This window comes from Centruroides sculpturatus, unplaced genomic scaffold (assembly GCF_000671375.1).
Source record: "Centruroides sculpturatus isolate CEXI.00-Female unplaced genomic scaffold, Cexi_2.0 scaffold144, whole genome shotgun sequence".
NCBI classification, from domain to species: domain Eukaryota; kingdom Metazoa; phylum Arthropoda; class Arachnida; order Scorpiones; family Buthidae; genus Centruroides; species Centruroides sculpturatus.
In genome coordinates, this window is record NW_019384315.1 from 531,020 (window position 1) to 555,771 (window position 24,752).

Consider the following 24,752-nt stretch of genomic DNA (forward strand, 5'->3'; position numbering starts at 1 on the left):
AGCTCCTACGAGTTCTTTAATTTGAAATAAAATTATGAAATGATTCGTAATTTTTACAATTAACTTATATAATTTAAGCCGTTTTTTGTGATTTTTATCAATCCTACCTTACGTTATTTTGCATCTAGTAACACATTAGAATACATCAATTAGTCTAGATCAGAGTTACTTGGCTAAATTATTAATTTAGATGTATTTAATTACTTAAACATTTTATCAAATGAACTGTATAAAAGAATTCTTCAAATAGTTTCAATTTTGTGCATATTTTTCAATTTAATATAAAAATATTAATAATTTAATTAAATATAAAGTTTAATTAATAATTAAGACATAATTTCATATAGATTCATACATCTAGATATTACACATTTTATATTACTAGAAATGTTTTTCAACTTATTCTGGATAAATAATAGCATATCAGATATGATTTTAAAAAGAAAGAAATATAGAATTTAGATATATTATATTATAGGCCAAGGTTAATACATAATAAGCATCTAGAATATAAGAATTTTAAGGTAAAGTTTTAGATAGTGTTATTTATATTGCATTCCTTTCAATATTGTATATATTGATCTTGATAGAGAAGAAAATACATATTCGTTTCTTCAACTTCTATATATAGCATGTTAAGAGTTACAATAAAACAAATATTTTAAAGATATAACAAGTTTACGAGAGTTATCGATCTTTATCTTCGTAATAACGTGTTAGAAAGCATTAATATCAATATTGTTCGATGAATTACATCAAAATATATTGTATAAAATCTTTATCCCAATGAATTGTTTGTTTTTTGGAATATTATCTATATTTCCTGTAGTTATTTACGGTGGGTCTATATTAATTTATCGATAAACATTTACTGCTTAGAAATTATTAGCTATAAAGATGTATAGAAACAACTCGGAAAAATATAGTTTACAAAATTAAATCGTAACATAAACTGTGTTTTTGAAAAATTTATGAGAGTTAAAAATAAATTTAAAAAATAATGCAATAAATTATTATTCAATTTAAAGCAATTTTAAATTAAAGTTAATCAAAAACCAGCCAATTGTTCTCAATTTTTTGATATAGTGGCTAGGACCACTAGATCAAAAAAGATTGAGAACTATTCGCTTAATCAGTTTTAAGTTTTCTTTGATAGATAATTAACAATTTAAAACTATTTTTTGAAATTTTGTGGCACACCTACGTGAAGTTCAGAGCATATCAGTGTGCCATAGTACACCGTTAGATTAATCTAAGATCTTCGACTCAGTAGGAACACACTGTAAATTTCAGTACTAAAAAGTTTTTGAATAAATGAAAAATGTTTGATCCATAATATTTAACTTATAGACAAAAATGTTAACTTTTGTAATTTATAATAAATCCCGAACAAAATTCTTAAACATAATGAAAAAAATTCTATAAAAATACAACACTTTTTATTTTTTACATATAATTTTAAGATTATTTTACATGAATGTATAATAAGTTAATTTAATTTAATACAATGATAATTAAAAACGTGCAAATTCTGGATTGGACTTAATATTTTTCCATTCACACAATATCATTTTCGAGCCACGAACAATTTAGTTACGACGTATATCCGTAAGTTCATTCCGTAAATTGAAAATTTATTTAATTTATAATGTCTGTACCTGTCTTTAATAAGTATTCAATTTGTTGGAAGATGATAACTTGCGTCAATTTGCTCAATTTTACGTCTCTTCTTGCGTAATATAAGAAACAACAAGAAAATGACGCCAAATTAACAGGTGCTACCTCAAGCCTGTATGATAGACACAAATTAAAGTGATATGTTCAAACAAATTCATTGAATATGAATCTAATTATGAATAAAAATATCAACAATTTTATATAAATGCATCATTCCTCTCCTTTATAATAAATACAGACAGTAAGCTTACTTTTACAATATTCCAGATAATAATCACTTATTTTAATAATAATTAAAAATGTCTAATTTTTTTACTGAACCCAAGTCTTTTAACTCTCAGAAAAGTATAAAGTGGTAGCAGTTTCAGCCACATAAGACTTTATTATTACAGTTTATACAGTAAAACCTATGTTAACCGGAATCACACGGTACCGAATTATTTCTCTGTTTAGACAGGTTTTACTTTAAAATAATTTAATATTTTTATTTTATGCAAGTTTATTATTAATATAGTATAAATATATAGTTATTTCGATTTTTCAAGCTTTACACTTCCTGAACTTTCAAATTAGCACCAAAAACTTATAGGGCCTACGTTTTATTGCATGAAAACGTAACGAAATATAGGCCTATAATAAATATTTGATTGAAGCGATTCTAAGAATCAGTTAGGCTAGTAACCTAATTCACTCTCAGAATATTAGAAAGTTTCAAAATTAAATAAAAGTTTCTGTTAAAATACATAGAAATCTACAATTTACACAATAGTAATTCTGTATATCTTAACACAACTAATGTAAATGAAGGGAAGAAAATAATATTGAAATTTCTTTTTAATTGCAGATTGACTTGTGAAGAAAATAGAACAAATATTTAAAAGAAATCGAATGAAACGAAATTCTGTTGATGAGAAAAATTTTAATTATTTCGTATCGTTCACCGGTAAGAAACTGTATTCTACTCAAAAATTAATTTAAAATAAATATGGAAATATTATTTATTTAATTACTACAAATCAATTTACTTAAACGTCTTGTAACGCNATTCGTGAAATTTCAATAAATTTGACGTCAATTAATAAGTAAATAAATAAAGAAAATTGTTGCTTCGTTATGTAGACAATACTTTTATTAAAAGAACATGAAATACGTAACTCTAATCTGATATTTATACAGTAATGTGTAACCAATTGAATCAAACGTAATTTCAAACCTTAAATCATTCCACATTTCTTGCAGAATGATAAATTTCAATTCTTTAGTCAAACACTTCTTTAAATTGTGGTCAGATAGGTTCTTAAGTTGCATTACGTTACGTCTGACCAACCAAAGAAGGCGTTATTTTAACGCCTTCTTTGGTTGGTCAGACGTAACCTAACGTTACTTAAGAAGAGCCTTAGCCACATCATCCTCAACTTACAAGAACTCAATTCATAGACTAGAATGATGTAGAATGTATTTGAATTATGAAGAGAACATACTGTATATAGAAGAAATTATATAGAATACAAGTAAATATAACCAGACTCTTTTATTTTATCAATTTTAGAATTATTTTTCTTTATATTTCAGTTACGTAAAAATACTGTAACATAATTGTTAAGATATAATGCATTCAAATAACTAAACAAAAATTCGTAAAAATACTGTAACATAATTGTTAAGATATAATGCATTCAAATAACTAAACAAAAACTGGCCAATCAAAAAAAGGGGAAAAAATTTAAACTTGATTAACGTTGTTAACAACATGTTTAAATACATTTTAAATCAGAATTAAATTTATATTATTNCGTAAAAATACTGTAACATAATTGTTAAGATATAATGCATTCAAATAACTAAACAAAAACTGGCCAATCAAAAAAAGGGGAAAAAATTTAAACTTGATTAACGTTGTTAACAACATGTTTAAATACATTTTAAATCAGAATTAAATTTATATTATTTAACACTTCATTCAGTAATATATTCACATTAATTTTTTTATAACTTATATGTAAATTTTCCTGTTTATTTAAACTGTTTTCTTATTAAAAGAATTAAATTACGCATTTATTAATTTTAAATATTTAATTATTCAAATCTGCTTTACATTATTTAAAATTTGTTCGCTTGTTTTATATGAATTTAATTACGAATTAGCATTATATAATATGACTATATACATATTAGTTGATTGCAATTAAAGTATCCCTATTCAACGTTGTCTAAAGAGATATTTAGCAGCCCAATGCAATAGAATCTGACATTTCAGGACGTGCAGAAAAAATAGTGCCATAACTCACCACTAAGGCACTTTTGGCGCTTTGGATAAGTATGATTTTTGGTCGTTGGATACTTAAAGAGTTCGGTTTATCGAGGATTTCAAATTTGATAACATTGAAAGATAGTATGACACTGCATGTGAGAAGAATTATAGATCAAATACAATCGGCCGTTGAACATACCTTTAGAATGAGGAGTATCACCTCATGGCTAAGGTTTTTGTATATCATAAAGTATATAAGGTTTATAAAGGTATAAGATTATAAGGTAAACCTTATAAGGCGTATAAGATTACTGTATGAGTGTCACTCTGTATCGAGGTTTAATTATTTTTAAAATGTATTTTCTAGCTTCTGATTATTCAAGAATTTCATTACATGGATCTATTAATGTCAAGCGTTAATTTATTTTATCAAATTAAAAATTTTATGACCCTTTACAAGTATCCAGATTCAATAGGTATATATTTTTTAAATATTACACAAGGAACTTTTACGAGTAATTACTTGAAATTAAATTTTGGCTTCCTACACTCGATTCATATGCTTATAAGTTTTTTTTTTATTTCAATAATAAGCTTAAAATTTAGGCATATAATCTTATATCAAGGTAATCAATTTTAATTATAGACTACTGAATTTTTAAAATGCTTGCACACTTTATAGTCAAAAGTTAAACTATATTTAAAAAAAATTAATTTAGGAATGAAGTAGGAAAGATATAAAAATACATTTTTATATATTATACATTAATTCACATATAAGGCTTCTATTGATTAATGTTACAAATGAAATTAAATTTGTAATTAATTCATTTTAATTTTAAAATTAAGCAATTTTATAAAAATTACTTTAACAAAATATTAAAAAAAAAAAATTAAGAAATTAACTATCATGCCTGAAAAACACACATAAGATATCTACTTAAACGATATCTCTATAAATATTTGCTGCAGGGAGACATTATAAGTGTTTTTTAAAATAATTTGTAGGTGGATAGTAATCATTTCAAGTTTAATTCAAGTAATAACGATATTTTGTAACTTTCGTGACTTGAAAATATTCACAAGGGAACATCTCTCAGTTCAAAAAGAAAATGTAATGTAGGTTTCAAATTACATAAAATTAGGAGGAAATATAAACTGAGTGAATTAGTCTATAGTCCAAGTAAAAAACAAAAAGAAAAAAAGTAATTGTTATGTCACAATGGCATTTTTCTGTGAAGTATTTATAACCATTAGCTAAGCAGTAAAGCTAGTAACTATTAGCCGCACGCCTATTCTAACATTTTTCTAGTAGAAAAATATGTAACAACTTCCTTAAAAATTCGATAAACTCCATTCATAACATGCAAATTTTAAAATTTATTCTCTTCTTTCTTTACTAGAAGAATCCATATTATAATTTCATTAATTTAAGAAAGATTATATCAAGCGTTTGCTTGTAATAAGTTCCGAAATTAATAAAGTATAAAAAAAATTNCTACTGAAACTTGGAGGCATTTCTGTAAAAGGGAGTAGAGACTTATGGTAGCTTATAATATCGAGAATAAAATATGCATTATAGGCTCAAAATATGTAAAAAGTTATTTTTAATGTATAAAATAAACTGGCTTATAAAATAGAAATAAAAAAAAGTTTAGAAAAGTATGATTTAATAGAATAAAAACAAATATACGTTTAAGACAGTGTTGTAAAGAGCAAGAATTACTTATTATCTCAGAAACGTTTGTTATAAATATACAATTGTAGATTTTTATTCAAAAAACTCGTGAACAATTAAATAAAATTGGATTTCTTTTTAAACGACAATCATATTTGCAGCAACAAACAATAACAGTTCATTAAAAATAAGTGATGCATAGATTACAGAAGAGACAAAGACTTTTCGTAGAAACTATTCGAACATTCTTGACTTTAAATTTAAGATTCTAGAATCTGTAATTACATTACGTCGACTTCATCGAAGTTTCTAATAACATAATTTAGACATTAAGTGGTTCTTAAATGAAAAAATAAATGAAGATATTTCGCAAGTATCTGACGAAATGAAATGTCTGGATGTCCTTTTTTTTGTAGTGACAACAGCTCTGAAAACATTTAAGCATTAATTCTACCTATTATTTTTTAAACACTTTAATCTTAAGATATTTAAATAACTAAAAATATTAATTAAATTGAGTGAATTTGCTTAAAAATTACAATGTTATATTATTATATTCACTATTAATTTTAACATTTCTATCAGTTTACAAGATTACAAAATATTAAACCTAACTTAAAACATCAGAATAACATAAATAAACTTTATTCTGAATTTTTGGATGAAAATTTTATTTTGAATTGAGAATAGAAAGCGGGTTTTACAACAAAGATTTTATTATACTATCTCCCGCGTAACACAGGAGTGATAAATCTATGTCATCTCTGTTGTCTTGACCACCCTGCCTGCTTTACTTTGTGTCAGTGGACTGTAGAGTTTGCTACCTTCAATACCGAATCAGTTATTTCAAGTTTACTTATAAAAGGTATGTATTAAAATTTTAATTTATACATTTATACATCTATATAATTTTCATTCGACATAATTACAGAGAAAACAAATAATTAACACGCATTTTCTTTTAAAAAATAACAATAGCACATTAAAAAAGTACACAAATTCTTGAAAAATTATTCAACAGAATATTTGTTTCAATATTTCAACAAAGAAATTTTTATTTTAAATGTAATAAAATCCTAAATCTTTTTCCCAACATAAAATTTTTGTCAAGTTATAAAATAAAATAATTTATTTTATTTTTAAAATTAAAATACTATTTCCCTTAAAAGGTGGATTGTAAATTGTCAATTCTCTTTTTACTTTTCAATAAATTCAAAGTTGCCAAATTAAAACAATTTTTTCAGTCTATCCAGATTACTACATGTTACAAACACATTCAAATTTTAGATTTGGGATTATTAGGGGTTAATTTAATTACCTAAATTCTAGATATCATCCCGTTAAAAATATCTCCCTACTTTAATTATTGCAGATATTGTATAAATTATACAAAAATCATAGGCTTAACTAAAAGTATTTTCATAGTCTAAAAATGATACGAAAAAATGAAAATACGTTTATAATTTCTAAATTTATAGATAGATTAATTACTAATTTATTATTATTTGTATAAAAGTTTTGCCAAAAATATTAAAAATCAAACAAAATTAACAAAATAGGAGTCTATACATAGAATTATAATTGAAGCTTACAGTCTATTATTTAGTTGACATATTCCTCACACTATTATTAAAAGTTGCCAGTATTTTTTCAATTATTTATTGTATTTTAAATAAGATACACGGTTTCAAGGTAATAAATATTTTAAGGTATAAAATCAATAAAGCATTTAAATTCGACAAATTTTCAAAAAATAAAGATGTTTAGAATTTCAATGATAAAATTATCATTCCAACTTTAAATTAAGAGTTAGATTTAATAAAAATATAAAATTAGATCAATAAATTATAGTTTGAGACTATTTTTGATGTAAAAACCGATCATTCGATAATATAAGTTAATTCAAACAAAAGATTTAGGCCTAAAGTCAGTTTCAAATTTTCTATTATGTTTTTATAGCAAAATTTAATCTTCGGAATGAAGCACGCTTTGAATTTTTATTTACATGCATTCTATTTATGTAATATTTTCCTTAATAAAAGTTTTTTTTTCGGAAAGTATGTTCTATTTATTCATTAAAGCACCTTTGTATAAAATAATAAGTGAAAATGTCTAAGACTAAAAGGTATATATTTAATTTTACTTTAAACATATGAAATACTTTAATGTATAAATTCCTCAGAATTTATATATTAAAGTAGTCTTTTTGTTTGTAAAAAAACGACGCCAAAGACAGAATCATTTAGAATATTAATATTTTAACAAATTTTCGTTATATTTTGTTATCGATAAGTAAATTTTACATATTATTTTCTTCTTTATAAATTTGTATAATGAGTAANATATAGATCTAGGAAAATAGAATTAAAAAATATAGGGCCTATATTTCTGATGTAATACTTCAAGGAACTTTATAATATTGCCGAATAATGATGGCATATAGACCTATGTTCAACACGCAATTTACCAAGTACTAACTTTAATCAAACGAAAAACAACAACATGACGAGTTATGTTTTATTTATTTTTTGTATTACAATAGCTTCTATGAATATAATTTTCTTTAGAAAACTACATTTGTATAAACTATTGTATAAAAAAAACCATGAAAACATGTTTTCTATATCCGGGATGCCTGAAATATTTTCTATATAAGCGAAATATACTCCACGTGCGCCAAATTCCTATAAATAAACATAGTTCAATCTGCGAAATATCAGTGTTTCATCCCTATTTATTATTACTTTTTTAAAAACTTTTCAATGATTACCTAATTATTATTTTGTCATTTCTTTTATATATATTTAAGTAATATACCTAAAATTCATTTAAAAAAACATCCTATTATGACACTACATAATAAGAATAATGCATAAGAGAATAAAATGTATAAATTATACACAGTATATTATTATTTACGATGACTATTTGAATTTATAACTTGTGACTTTAAAGACATCACAACTGTCAGAATTTCCTGCTGTTAAATTGTTGCATTTTTCAGAAAATATACAATTTATACTTGAAAATAGTTTCAAAAGGATACACAAAAGGAAAATTGCTGAAAAAAAGCTAATTTCTTCGTTGTAATAGAGTGATCACTAGGTAAACTTTCCATTGTTTTAGTGTTACATTTCCATTCATAGTTTTGTTAGTGTTTTATTTCCATCTCGTTCGTTTTCTTTTATCACAAATGCTTTTTTAAATTAGAATTTTGTTTTTATTTTTCTATAACTAAACAAAATTTATTAGAATGTTTGACATTTTTTTATAAAGTGTCACGAAAATCTCGCCGAATGCAAAAGTTGGCACGAGGGACGTTGATTAGACACCATTACTGTATATTCACTCTGCACTTTAGGCTCCGAATTGTGAACAAATTGCGTTTAAATATTTATTAAAATGCTTCATCTGTATTAATCATAAATAAATTGTAAGGACACAGATTCCCGTTCATTCTCGTTGAAAGAAACACGTTGTTAACCACTCTTTTTAATCAGTACACTCATTGAATGTATTGATTAAAATGATTAAAGTGATCCAAGCGATAAACTAGCAGTGTTATTTATGAGATTAATTATAAAACATCGGATTTCAATAAACAATATGATCTTCCACGCTAGAATGAATGAGTTCAATTGTAACAACATTTCAATCAATGTATTTGTTTACAGTGGCATTTAATAGACAAGAAAGTGAAATTATTATTACAATGATGATTTTACTTTATAAGTGCAAATGTAAGCAAATATATTTCATTATCAATTATAAGATAATATTTTAAATAAAATCGTGTTTTTTCTGTTTATTTTGTAATCATTAGTGATTTTTATTGAATAAGTTTCTAAACATTAATACTTTCTCAATAAAATGACTATATTTCGTGTTTACAAAATGTTCAAAAACATAGGTCTATATGAAAACCATCATGCGAAAGATATATAATAATCATCACGTTTCAATAATTATTAGAAGAAATAATTAATAATTAGTCTTTAACTGATGTTTGTAGGCATAGGCTATATACAGTATTATTCAAAATTTGGCGCTTGGTCATAAACTCAAGTTGTAAGTTATTTCTCTCGAAGTATACGTACAGTAGGCCTACTTATTATTTGTTTTAATAAATAAAATATTAAAAAATATTAATACCTTCGTTCAATCGGCACGTATGGCCAAGGCCACACTGTTCTATTAATCGATTAATTTCGAGTTTGTAATTCCTAAAGGATATGTTATAGAAAATGCATCACACAATCGGATAACGTATTCACCTATCACTTACACGATGATACTTTTTGTATTATATAAAACTAATTCTAGCTGTTTTAATTGTTTTTATAAAATAAACATGCGAATAAAACAAATTTATTTTTTCTAAATTCTTAATTAATAATGCAACAATGAAATATTTTCTTTAAAATAATGAATCCACGTCGATTTCGTTAAATTTAAAGCAGTAAAAAGTTAAATATCTTGAATTTATTTAGCAATTAGAGTAAAAAGATCAAATTATGACATATAGGCTTACTTGAAAATAACTTATCTTATAAAATTATAGGACTATAGACTTATAGACATACATAAGAGACTTACTTTCTGCCTCTTCTGTAAGTTCTGAACATTTACATAGCTTAGAATATATATGTACGGCACAGACTTACAGAAGAGACAGAAAGTAAGTCTCTTCTGTTAGTCTGTAAGTCTATAGAGATAGTCTGTGTACAGGTACGTACTGTATAACTTTCTAGATGGGCTATATGTAATTACACTACAATTACTTAAGTGTAGAATTACACAAAAGACATGATCTGATAAATAAAGCATATTTAACAAAGCACTTTTAAAATATTATATAAATTTTGCTTTAAAAATGATTTAAGATTATTAAAAACGTAAAATCTGAATAAGTTTACCTATTAATTTTAAACCTCATCCCATAACTTTCTTCTCTAGATTATGTTAACAGTTCATATTTTAAAATCAATACAGTTTATTTTTTTTTTTATAAAAACTCAAGTAATATGATTTACACGACTAATTGATAAATACATATTTATTATANTTTCTTTTAAATAATTGTTTTTCGCCAATTATATAATTTGTATCTCCGACAGTTATTGAAGTTTACAATTTTGTAGTGGGTGTATTTCGGAGAAAAAGACCAAGACTAAATTTTTTTATTAGGTCAATTTCGTGAGTTCTGTCCACCCATTAAAAGATTGCATAAAATACACCCTATTTATTTATACTTTAGCTTATTAATATCGAGGCCGATCCTTAGAATATTTGTTAATTCAATTAAGATTCACCAAATTTACTTTCTAATATGAAAAAAATTAATTTATCTTAATTTTATTATTTAAATTGTTTATTCTATAATTATCATATATAAAATTAATTTTTTTTAATATCGAAAATTAAGTTAGGAATGTCAGAATAACGATCAGAGTCCCAATAAAAACATGTTTCGATAATTTATTGATTAGGTCATTCGAATCTTATCGAAGGACGTGAGTTCAGATCTCACGCGAGGTTAAAGTTCTTGTTTTTTTCTTCTTGTATTTATTTATTTTTTCTCCTTGTTTGATTTTATTCTTTGAGTGGGCATTTAGTTAAAAATTCTGTATATTAATTTTGAATATTGTTTGTAAACATATGTTAAAAAAACGAAAAATATCATTGTTAATAATAAAAATAATCTTAGTTTAATATACAAAAGTGANATTTCTTTTGGTAGGCCTAAGGATTTAGCCTACGGCAAAAAATTGCTAATCTATGGTAACAAATATAACAAGAATTTCACTTTACTCAATGAACTTTGAGGTGCAGTAAGTCTATATATAACGTTTAAATTATAAATTGAAAGTCATATATTTAATAAATTTAACATTAAAAGAGATGTAAAAATATTTTAGCTAATGTATTTTAAATAATTAAAAGAATATCTGAAATAAGCTATGATATATCTATAGCTTCATTCATTTGAATTTTCACTGACTTTCAAACAAATTAAAATTATCACGAATGTTTGGAATAAATAAAAATAACCTAGCTGTATAGCTGTTAAAAAATGTATGTTTTACTGATTTATATTCAGATTATAATGATAAAACTGCGCGCCAGGATAATATTTTAAACATTACTGTAACATTCGGTACTCATAATTACTGTTTCATTCAATTCTTCTTGTCGATATCCCCTTTTTATTATTTATTTTTAATGACGTCTGTTTAATTTTAGGTAATAATGAACACTGAAACTTGGAGGCATTTCTGTAAAAGGGAGTAGAGACTTATGGTAGCTTATAATATCGAGAATAAAATATGCATTATAGGCTCAAAATATGTAAAAAGTTATTTTTAATGTATAAAATAAACTGGCTTATAAAATAGAAATAAAAAAAAGTTTAGAANCTTTTATTAGTAAATTTGATTATTATTTCTTTTTATTATTGGTTCACTATTCAAACGAAAAAATAAGCAAACTAATAGAGTAGTAATAATAATTTTTTATGCCAATTTACAGTTATGCACTATCAACGATGCGAAATATTTAATATCGAATTTACAATCTGAGAATTTTTCTTTATATTTCAGAAATTAAATTTATATTAAAAACTTCTTCAGGCGTGTTGTTATCAAACGAGGAAAAGTTAGGCCTATGAAGTCCATAACTATAAAATTTAACTTGAAGATAGAAGCTAATTACGTAACTAGAATTTTGACATTTTTGAATCTTTAGCTACAAAGTTAAATTTTTATGGATTAAAATTTAAGTTTTTCATTAAGCAATTTTCGTTAGAATATCAAATTTATAAGATAAACAAAATTATTTATTTTTATAATAACAGACCTAAATTTTGCTCAGATGATGTACTTTGATCAATTTTCTCACAATACATTATATTTAAATAAACCTTATTATATAAATTGGTAAGCAAATTTAAAATATTATATTCTAAATTATCTAAATTTCTTCTAATCTATTGTGCTTTTATCTGATGAAACTGTCTTATTCTATAGCATATATCAAAGCATTATTCTAGAATAAATTTCTAAATTTAAATTAATCAACTTATTTCTTTTTAATTAAAGAATAATTTTTTATGCAATAAAAATATTTTCATTTTTCTGATATTTTCGTTCTTCTTTTTATTCTAAAGAGAAATTAAAAATTATCAATAATTTGTAAATTATATAAGGTATATAGACTGCATTTATGTAACTTAATTTGCAATATATTACAAATTAATTCCATAAATATAATTGTAAATATTACAAATTAAATAAGCTTGCTTGAATTATATAATTTTGTCTTAATTTAAATAAATTTTCTCTTCACCAGATCTCATTTCTCAGTAATTATAAGAAGAGACTAAATAATAATTAACTTCTTAAATTTACTTTATATTTAATTATAATTAATTTAATATATTTAAAATTAAACTATTAAAAGCATTCAAATATACAAAATTATTTAACTTGCCGAAACAATTCATTGTTACAGACTATACTAAAAAGAATCGTAGTAAAATTGTTTTCTATTTTGTATAGGCCTGGCTTTCTGTTATTAAAATAACTTAAAAAACAAATTTAACTGTAATAATTCTTTTTATAATTTTATTAAAAAATCGACCCAACGTCGTATTAAAATTCCTATGTAGAGATTTATAATAATCGGATGACGGCACAGAAGTTATTCTAGATGCTAAATGATAACTTTTCTATATGGAAGTTGTTATTCGAAGATTATAAAAGTATTTTGTTTTTCAACTTATTGAATAATAATTTAAATATACGTTTTAAATATAGTAAAATCATTTCTTTTTTTAAATTTTATTCAGATTGTTATTTAAAACTATTTAGCAAGCTACTCTAATCTCAAATGTAATGTATGTAGATTTATAGCACTGTAGATTCAATGTTTTAAATTTTATATCGATAATATTCTTAAATAATAAAATACCATATATCAAACAGTTTCTTTACTAAATTTTAATATGAAATACTTTTAATTTCTGTCGTTATCAATGCCCGACTAAACTGAATTTTTTTCTTTAAAAATTAATAAATAAAGTAAGAATGTGTTAGACAGAGTGATGCTTCAATTAATTATTTAAATATTCAAACTCATAATTATTTAAAATGAATTGACTGTTTTCGAATTAAAGCGTTTAAACTAAATAATTATATCGAATAAGATTAGTTTTCAAAATACAGCGAAACGTGATGGATTTCGCATTTATATTTCATTAGATTTTACTAAAGATTATAATTTAATAGTAAAAACACGATTAATTATATTAAATATAAACAGAAATCACATAAAAATTAAGTCTATATTTGTATATTTAAATTTAATATGCAACTCATTAATTTGTGCGCGGTCTATCACTTTAAAATCTCTCAAAATTTTAAATTTATGCTAGGTTATTTGGCCTAAAAGCCTATACTATAATATTTAAACTATCACAAATTTCTAAAGGCTAGTTAAAGCGCATAATATACCCTAATAATCAGTATCAATCCAGAGCATTACTTATATGTTATAATAAACCAAGCAATTAAAACTAAGCGACTTTTTAAAATATCATAATAATTATATTTAAAAGTTATTTCTTAATTAAAAATTATTCAAACCAGTTTATTGATTGCATTCATAACTTATCAATATATAAATAATGTTGTATTCGATTCGCTTACCTTTCCAGGCCATGACGGAAAGTGGGATTATCCGACCATGATCTACAGATCACGTGCCCAATTGGAACCATACCTCTGAGTTTACAACCAAGACCGTACGCTATCATTTCTGACGCCTGGACAGACATAGTTGGGTCTAAGAGTGCCAAGTCCAGATTGTTGACCAATCGAAGGATCAACTCGGCGAGAATAAAAGTGCAGGTGAAACGACATCGTAAAACTATTGTCGTCTACGACTCCAATGTCATGGGCTCGAATCGCTGAGACCCATAAAAAGTGCCTAATGGTGTTCATTAATTTTTTTACGTGCCTATACAAGAGTTCCTCACCGTTATTCATTCGGTGCCATAAATAGAAAATGGGATTGTTAGGAATGTTATTGTCTAATTAAACAAAACTCGCCCAAAAAAACAATGTTTATATATTAATATTTATATGCAGCTGGGCTTCGTGGTAACGTTAATTTATTTAAATGACTAGATAAAGGCTAATAGAATGATAATCTGATTTAAATTCTGATATATATATATATATATATAACTGGTAATAATACAAATTAAATTATCTATATATATTTATTATAGTGTTTTAATAAATGTAATAAAGACAAAGATGGAATATAGATTCCAATATTAATGATTTTCGAAATATAATTGGCTTCCCGATATTTTAACGATACAAAAACTCTGTATGAGTTTTATAGTTGAATTAATAATGAAAAATTTTTATTATTTTATTTCCTAAGTTAATGAACATACGAATGATGTATTTATAATAAATAAAATTTCCAAATTTATGTATAACATGTTTTATTTATTATTAAAACATCAAATAAAAATAATTGAAATTGAAATTGTTCTCTCTCAGCTTAGGCCTATAATTGTTTGTTTGGGTTTTTTTAATATAAAGAAATCAAGATATGTTTTAGTAACTAATTCTCTTATTTTTATGTTAAACATATGTACAAAAATAAATAGATTATATATAAATTAAGAAATTCAATTTTAATTTATGCTAGATTTTTCTATCATTTTATTTTATTTTATTAAAATTAATGTTTCCAACACAGATTTAATCTAATTATTGTCTTTTTTATAATTAAATGAGCTTATAAATTTAATTTTTTAGTAACTTAGAAATATTTTATTTAGTTTATTTTAGTTCGTATATATATTGCTTAAAAACTGTATAATTATTATGCGTATCAAAGTTCAAATTTTGTAAGTTATCTTGAAAATATATTTAAATTTAAAACAATCCTTAAACTTTAAGTATAATAATTAAATTAAATACCGTTGTCTTTTATTTACGTAGCAAATATAAATTTATTCATCCATATTTAATATAATCCCAATTAATATTTAAAATATAGCATAGGTTTAGTCTACGTTACTAAATAATTTTACAATTTTAAAATTGCAAAGTTTATAAAATTATTTATAAATTTACGTCTTTCTTTTTCACTATAATTCTACATAAAGTGCTAATTTTTATTTAAAAATCAAGCTACTGAAACTTGGAGGCATTTCTGTAAAAGGGAGTAGAGACTTATGGTAGCTTATAATATCGAGAATAAAATATGCATTATAGGCTCAAAATATGTAAAAAGTTATTTTTAATGTATAAAATAAACTGGCTTATAAAATAGAAATAAAAAAAAGTTTAGAAAAGTATGATTTAATAGAATAAAAACAAATATACGTTTAAGACAGTGTTGTAAAGAGCAAGAATTACTTATTATCTCAGAAACGTTTGTTATAAATATACAATTGTAGATTTTTATTCAAAAAACTCGTGAACAATTAAATAAAATTGGATTTCTTTTTAAACGACAATCATATTTGCAGCAACAAACAATAACAGTTCATTAAAAATAAGTGATGCATAGATTACAGAAGAGACAAAGACTTTTCGTAGAAACTATTCGAACATTCTTGACTTTAAATTTAAGATTCTAGAATCTGTAATTACATTACGTCGACTTCATCGAAGTTTCTAATAACATAATTTAGACATTAAGTGGTTCTTAAATGAAAAAATAAATGAAGATATTTCGCAAGTATCTGACGAAATGAAATGTCTGGATGTCCTTTTTTTTGTAGTGACAACAGCTCTGAAAACATTTAAGCATTAATTCTACCTATTATTTTTTAAACACTTTAATCTTAAGATATTTAAATAACTAAAAATATTAATTAAATTGAGTGAATTTGCTTAAAAATTACAATGTTATATTATTATATTCACTATTAATTTTAACATTTCTATCAGTTTACAAGATTACAAAATATTAAACCTAACTTAAAACATCAGAATAACATAAATAAACTTTATTCTGAATTTTTGGATGAAAATTTTATTTTGAATTGAGAATAGAAAGCGGGTTTTACAACAAAGATTTTATTATACTATCTCCCGCGTAACACAGGAGTGATAAATCTATGTCATCTCTGTTGTCTTGACCACCCTGCCTGCTTTACTTTGTGTCAGTGGACTGTAGAGTTTGCTACCTTCAATACCGAATCAGTTATTTCAAGTTTACTTATAAAAGGTATGTATTAAAATTTTAATTTATACATTTATACATCTATATAATTTTCATTCGACATAATTACAGAGAAAACAAATAATTAACACGCATTTTCTTTTAAAAAATAACAATAGCACATTAAAAAAGTACACAAATTCTTGAAAAATTATTCAACAGAATATTTGTTTCAATATTTCAACAAAGAAATTTTTATTTTAAATGTAATAAAATCCTAAATCTTTTTCCCAACATAAAATTTTTGTCAAGTTATAAAATAAAATAATTTATTTTATTTTTAAAATTAAAATACTATTTCCCTTAAAAGGTGGATTGTAAATTGTCAATTCTCTTTTTACTTTTCAATAAATTCAAAGTTGCCAAATTAAAACAATTTTTTCAGTCTATCCAGATTACTACATGTTACAAACACATTCAAATTTTAGATTTGGGATTATTAGGGGTTAATTTAATTACCTAAATTCTAGATATCATCCCGTTAAAAATATCTCCCTACTTTAATTATTGCAGATATTGTATAAATTATACAAAAATCATAGGCTTAACTAAAAGTATTTTCATAGTCTAAAAATGATACGAAAAAATGAAAATACGTTTATAATTTCTAAATTTATAGATAGATTAATTACTAATTTATTATTATTTGTATAAAAGTTTTGCCAAAAATATTAAAAATCAAACAAAATTAACAAAATAGGAGGCTATACATAGAATTATAATTGAAGCTTACAGTCTATTATTTAGTTGACATATTCCTCACGCTATTATTAAAAGTTGCCAGTATTTTTTCAATTATTTATTGTATTTTAAATAAGATACACGGTTTCAAGGTAATAAATATTTTAAGGTATAAAATCAATAAAGCATTTAAATTCGACAAATTTTCAAAAAATAAAGATGTTTAGAATTTCAATGATAAAATTATCATTCCAACTTTAAATTAAGAGTTAGATTTAATAAAAATATAAAATTAGATCAATAAATTATAGTTTGAGACTATTTTTGATGTAAAAACCGATCATTCGATAATATAAGTTAATTCAAACAAAAGATTTAGGCCTAAAGTCAGTTTCAAATTTTCTATTATGTTTTTATAGCAAAATTTAATCTTCGGAATGAAGCACGCTTTGAATTTTTATTTACATGCATTCTATTTATGTAATATTTTCCTTAATAAAAGTTTTTTTTTCGGAAAGTATGTTCTATTTATTCATTAAAGCACCTTTGTATAAAATAATAAGTGAAAATGTCTAAGACTAAAAGGTATATATTTAATTTTACTTTAAACATATGAAATACTTTAATGTATAAATTCCTCAGAATTTATATATTAAAGTAGTCTTTTTGTTTGTAAAAAAACGACGCCAAAGACAGAATCATTTAGAATATTAATATTTTAACAAATTTTCGTTATATTTTGTTATCGATAAGTAAATTTTACATATTATTTTCTTCTTTATAAATTTGTATAATAAGTAATATATATAAAAATTTTTATTTCTTTTGGTAGGCCTAAGGATTTAGCCTACGGCAAAAAATTGCTAATCTATGGTAACAAATATAACAAGAATTTCACTTTACTCAATGAACTTTGAGGTGCAGTAAGTCTATATATAACGTTTAAATTATAAATTGAAAGTCATATATTTAATAAATTTAACATTAAAAGAGATGTAAAAATATTTTAGCTAATGTATTTTAAATAATTAAAAGAATATCTGAAATAAGCTATGATATATCTATAGCTTCATTCATTTGAATTTTCACTGACTTTCAAACAAATTAAAATTATCACGAATGTTTGGAATAAATAAAAATAACCTAGCTGTATAGCTGTTAAAAAATGTATGTTTTACTGATTTATATTCAGATTATAATGATAAAACTGCGCTCCAGGATAATATTTTAAACATTACTGTAACATTCGGTACTCATAATTACTGTTTCATTCAATTCTTCTTGTCGATATCCCCTTTTTATTATTTATTTTTAAGAAAGTAATAATAGTGAATGGACACCTTCATAAAGACAATTAAATGTAGCAGAAGCATTAGGCCTACGTGATAAACAAGCAGAAAATTTATAGCGGGGTTTATAGGATAAAACGAACGAAGTAAAACTTAATAATAGAGTAAAATTAAGCTTAATTAAGATTATAAACTTTAGACCTATTATCAAGAATTTGGTTAGTCTTTAGCATGCAAACACCTGCGAATGATTATATAAGAAATGCTGTAGTGTTCTACTGAAACAGCAGGTAATAGAATTTCTTATGTTCACAAAATATGGTAGGCCACACCGAAAGAACTCTTATTCTTATGAAAGCCAGAGATTTATTAGGTTTTGTTAACAAATTCATATAAAATATTAATTAATTAAATAATAACAATAACATATTTTTTTAGTGACCAACACTTATCACACACACACACACACGTCCACACACCTTTTATTTAAAGGATTCTCTCTCGGCATTGCCAATTAACAATTTACAAAAAAATAAATAAATAAAAATAAATACAAAACATGAATTTGTAACATTAAAGTGTAATTATAAGGAGCATACATTTTACATAGAATATTAAAATAAAACGGCACTTATAAATGAATACTAAGAAAAGTTAATAAAATACAAAAAATGAGGTATAAAAATTTAATATTAAAATAATCAAAATTTAAAAGTAGGTTTATTTATCCGTTCACACTAATTTCTAAGATACTATTACGGCTATTTTAATGCATTTATCAAGTTTCATTATGCCATTTATTATACCATTGATCTATAATGTATATATCTTAATGTATATATAATGTATATAACTTAAATGTATTAATTTATCTTTAGTCTTTACGAAAATCTAACAAACTGCCTATTTATATAACAAGCACACAGTATAGTTTACAGACCTATTGTAAATAGAAAGAATTTATTTTAATTCTTAAGCCTACATCATTTTTCATACATGTTTGTGTCTACTGTTTACATTCACATTATTCCAAAAATAACCAATCTTATTTTTGAAATAAGAATATTTCAAAAATAAGATTGTCGTTAATAATTTCACTTTGTCGTTATTGCAAATTTTTATCAACAGATTTGACTTATGACGATGATTTTTCAAAATTATTTTCTATAAGCCTATTATTTTTATGATCTACAACGTTTAGAAATGTAAATCTACTGAAGCATGATATCGTAATATCAGAGAATATTTATTAGGCTTATAAGTTAAGTTAGGTAAGATTAGGCCTCAGACTTAAGGCACAATCTCAAAATGCAACCAAAATAAATTATACGGTAGTAATTTGATTAAACTAGGATTATTACTATGTTATCAGTTTTAGACAAATCAAATATTTAAATTTAAAAATAATATTATACTATTTAAATTATATAGGCCTAGTTGTTAAAAAATAATATAACAAATCNAATAAAGAGATGAATAATCTGCCAAGTGTTTGAAAAAGTCACTTTAATGTGTCCATATAAAGCAAAGTAAACTACAACACGGTTTCATCAGAATCAAAATAAAAAAAGTAATAATAAATTACAATATTCGAATTTTTCCCAATTTATTTCAATTTCATATGATTCAATCTTGACCAAATTTTGTATGGGAGGTGTTCTGGCGCCCTAAAGTGTCCGTCTCAAATGTTTTTCGAGATATTCATCGAAACACGTAAAAGTAATGGAGAAACAAAGTGCTAACAAAAATTTTATTTTTTTACTCTTTAAAAAATACTCACTTGTTAAAGATCTTTTAAGATAAAATGAGAATATATTACCCTATTGGATCTAATTTTGACAATAAGAGTATTAAAAAGAAATTGATCGGCATTTCACCACTCAAACAGCATCAAATAATCAATTTTAATAATTTTGTTTTATCATAATATTTCCTACATTTAAAGAATTTAAAATAAAAACAATTTTCTACAAATATTTTCATCTTTTAATTCAAGAGTATATTTAAAATATATTTCAAAAATTATATTTTATTCTATTTATTGTTGATTCATTACAGATATTCTCTTTAGTACTGCAAGCTACAGAAATAAAACTTTTACTTATATACTTCGTTTTAAACTTTTAATGCTATTCCATTTGATAAACTTATAATTAATTTTAAGAATCTAAAAATGCTACTAATATATATCATGATACGAACTTTTAATATTAAATTTAATACTTTTACTGTATGTTTTGTGTTATCTTATTATTTAAATAGCTAAATTTTTCTTTTCTAGACGCACAAAACTCTACCGATCAAATTTTGAGATAATTAATCATTAGATCAACTTTTAAATTTGTTAAATTAAGAATATAAATGATTTATGTAATTAATTTAATTCGAATCACACATAATTTACTTAAATTCGTTTTCAAAATGTTTGAATTTCAACAAATATTTGACAGTTTAGAAATCATCATCGGACAAATTTATTTAGCCTGATATTTTAGATACAGTTTTAGGCCTAATCACAATGATGCTTTGAAAAATTTACATTAAATATATAATTTAGAGAATTATTTGTAATTTATGATTAAGTAGAGGATATTTATGTATTGAGTTTACAAACAAAAACATATTTTAAACTTGTTTCAATTGAAAACTAAATCATAACAACCTTCTTGAAAATATCGATAAAAAATTCATTTAGGCCTACTTCAAGAAATTTTCATAAGTTGTATTAAGATAATGGATCTAAATATAGCAATACAGATAAATATCCATGGAAATGTAACTTAATCTTTTCGAGAAAATCTTTCAAGATAATTTACTTTTTAAAATTTCTAAAAAATGATTTTGCTTTTTACCTTAATCGGGTAAAAGTAACTCACTGAAAGACTTAAATAAAAAATTAAAAAAAAACCTATTTATTTTACGTGAATATTTGAATATCATAAAGTTTTAAAAACAATTAAATCATCATTTAGAATTTTAGAAGATTACGTTTAATCTATAATTAAGATAATTATTTATGTATAAATTTTAAAAAATGCGAAATTTGAAAAACAAAATAGTTTTTAAATAATTTTTTTTTTAAATCCATTCTTCTTATCTAATTTTAGCAACGTTGCCTTGGCAACTTTAATATCACGCTTTGTTAGAATGCTATATCCAATAGGAATGNTTTATTTCATGGTTCCTAAGTTGTAGTGCACAAATTTTAGTGTAGTAAAGTTATTTGAAGCTAGTTTCTGATGTCAAAAACGACCTCCAATAGTTTTTAAATAATTTTTTTTTTAAATCCATTCTTCTTATCTAATTTTAGCAACGTTGCCTTGGCAACTTTAATATCACGCTTTGTTAGAATGCTATATCCAATAGGAATGAAGAAGGCGGTCTTAACGTCTGTCAATCCCAGAGTAGTAACCAATAGGACGATATATTTCCTTCTCGATTTTCATAATTGACATAAAAAAGTTTTACATTAATTTTTGCGTCAAAACGCGTAATGTAGACTACGTGAAGTTAATGTTTGATGAAAGTCATAAATTAATATTTTTCTCTCACTTCATTATTCATGAGTTAAAGTTTTTCATCAAACAAAATTAAATTATTTATTTTTAATGACGTCTGTTTAATTTTAGGTAATAATGAACTATAACGAGAGCTCTCAAACTTATTTTTAGAAAATGTAATTTCAATTTTAAAATTCGTTATTTTAATATCTGTTTATGAATTTTTTTTAAACAATTGTTCTTTAAATTTAACATATATTCTTAAACAATTTACTAAAATAGACATTGGAAATTAATGATAAAACGGAAATTGCTTTAATGCTAAAAGTAAAAGTAAGTCTATTGGATTAATAGAATGGAGACGTGATACTCTGTTCTATGATAAATAATAAAAGTCATTCCTAGAAAGTAATTTACGGCATCTTAGTAACTATTCAAAGCAATAGACTTAATTGAAAAACTACCGTGCGAATACGTGATTTTTCTGCAACTATCACACGCACGCCGTATACCATTAGCTATGGGAAGACACGCTTGAAATCACGTGGCTGTCACTCCTAGAGAAAAAATTACGATGACTCATTGACAACTTAGGTCTAAACAGAAGCTGAAATGTCGTGTATAGAGTCCATTGAACTGAGCCAGTCGGTAAAGAGATTTACTCTTCAGAAAAATATTATATGCATTTATTTATAGACATGTTTAAGCTTTAAAATTCACTACAAAAGTTTTTTTTAATTCGTGTAGACACTTTCTTTATGTAGAAAATATATCCACTGGAAGTTTGCATTTAAAATAGCCTAAATGTTTAAGAAGTTTAATGAATGAAAGTTTATATATAATAAGTTATATTTTTTAAATGTGACAACTCAGCAATTGAAATGATGAAGGAGGAAAATATTATTTTACAATTAAATTCCATACAATTACTTTACATATTAAAAACATAATTTATTGAAATATGTATAGGCTTATTTCTAACAAATTTCGAAGTCGTTTAGAATTTTTTATTAGAAAAAAAATGCCTAACGTAAGATCGTTATGTTCATTAATATTAAACTTTTTAAATATAGTCTATCCAATAGCAAATTAAATAAGAAGTTAGAATTTAGACACAGAAAAACAATTAAAACATATTTAATTAAAAAATTTAGAGTCTATAATATGAAAAATGTTTATTCTGTTAGACAGAATAACTGTAGCCGTAAGTATGCCTATTTCCATGAATTCTAGCTTATTCCTAAAGAGAATATTTATTAAAATAAATTTAAAACAGATATTGATAAATTTATTTTAAAATAGTGAATAAAAATTAAACATTTCTTTAAAAAAAACAGTAAGTTACGTTTTATTCTTTTAAAACATTTGACAGGAAACGGCTGGGTAATAATAGAAAAGTGTTATTTATAGTTCATCGTAATTTCGAATGGGTTTAAAATGATATAACTACAGAAGTTTTATTTACAGCAATTTTATAGATATAAAACAATTTAATATAATTTTTGAAACGACTCTTAAAATACTACAATTAGACTAGAATTTTCAAAAATTCTGAATATAGTTTTGAATTTTTAAATTTAAATGTATCTATCTATCTATTTGTATATATCATCTAATTACTATGTAATTTCGAACGCGTACTGTATTCATTATTTCACCATTGATTCATATAATTTGTTAGATAAATTCATATTTGCTGAACGTAATGTATCTCTAGAATTTAAACAATTAAATTTTATAATAAATTCAATCAATTTAATTATTATTTTTATTAATCCTTTTTATTAAATAAAATCATTTCAATTTAAAAGCCGTTTTATTGTAATATAGCCTATATGCTTTCAATAGAGTAGAAATATTATTATATTATTATTGTTGTTATTATTATTTGAATCTACAATTATAATGTGGAATATTGTTTTAAATCAAGTTCATACAACAAACAAAAAAAAAAAAAACTTTGAAAGTAGTAAAATCGTGATTCGCATGAATTTTATCAGGACAGTTTACCGGTTTCTGAAGTGCGATTTCTATCAGCAAACATGGTTGATTAGATCTTAATTATGAGTTTGATTGGCTTATGATCACTTTTTTGCCTGTAAATTATTTAATATTTCAACGTTCGGTATATTGTAATTAAGAAAATAATAATCTGTAGACGCTTTTAATAAAAACTGCGTTGTCTAAAAAGTAATATTGAAAAAAATGATAAAGAATCAAGAATTAAAAGTATCTTAATAATTTACAAAATAGCATGTTATTTACTTGTAAATAATAATACTTATTGAAGACATATCAAGATATTTAAAAAAAAATTATTTTCATAGTTCCAATTTAATTAAGTGATAAATCAAAATAGAAAATTTAAAATTTGCAATTTTTCTAATTTAAATATTAATTATCGTAGAATAATTAGTTTTATTTTT

General features: G+C 23.6%; 1 protein-coding gene and 1 long non-coding RNA gene across 2 annotated transcripts in view; one reads left to right on the forward strand and one right to left on the reverse strand.

Moving 5' to 3' along the window:
• The window catches only part of LOC111623152 (homeobox protein Hox-D9-like), a 150,701-nt gene that overhangs the window by 91,058 nt on the left and 34,891 nt on the right, over positions 1 to 24,752 (reverse strand). The window lies entirely within an intron of this gene.
• On the forward strand, positions 2,519 to 14,706 carry LOC111623173. The gene is made up of 4 exons (XR_002756404.1): positions 2,519 to 2,620; positions 12,206 to 12,317; positions 12,460 to 12,541; positions 14,320 to 14,706. It is a non-coding gene; the product is annotated as an uncharacterized LOC111623173 (long non-coding RNA).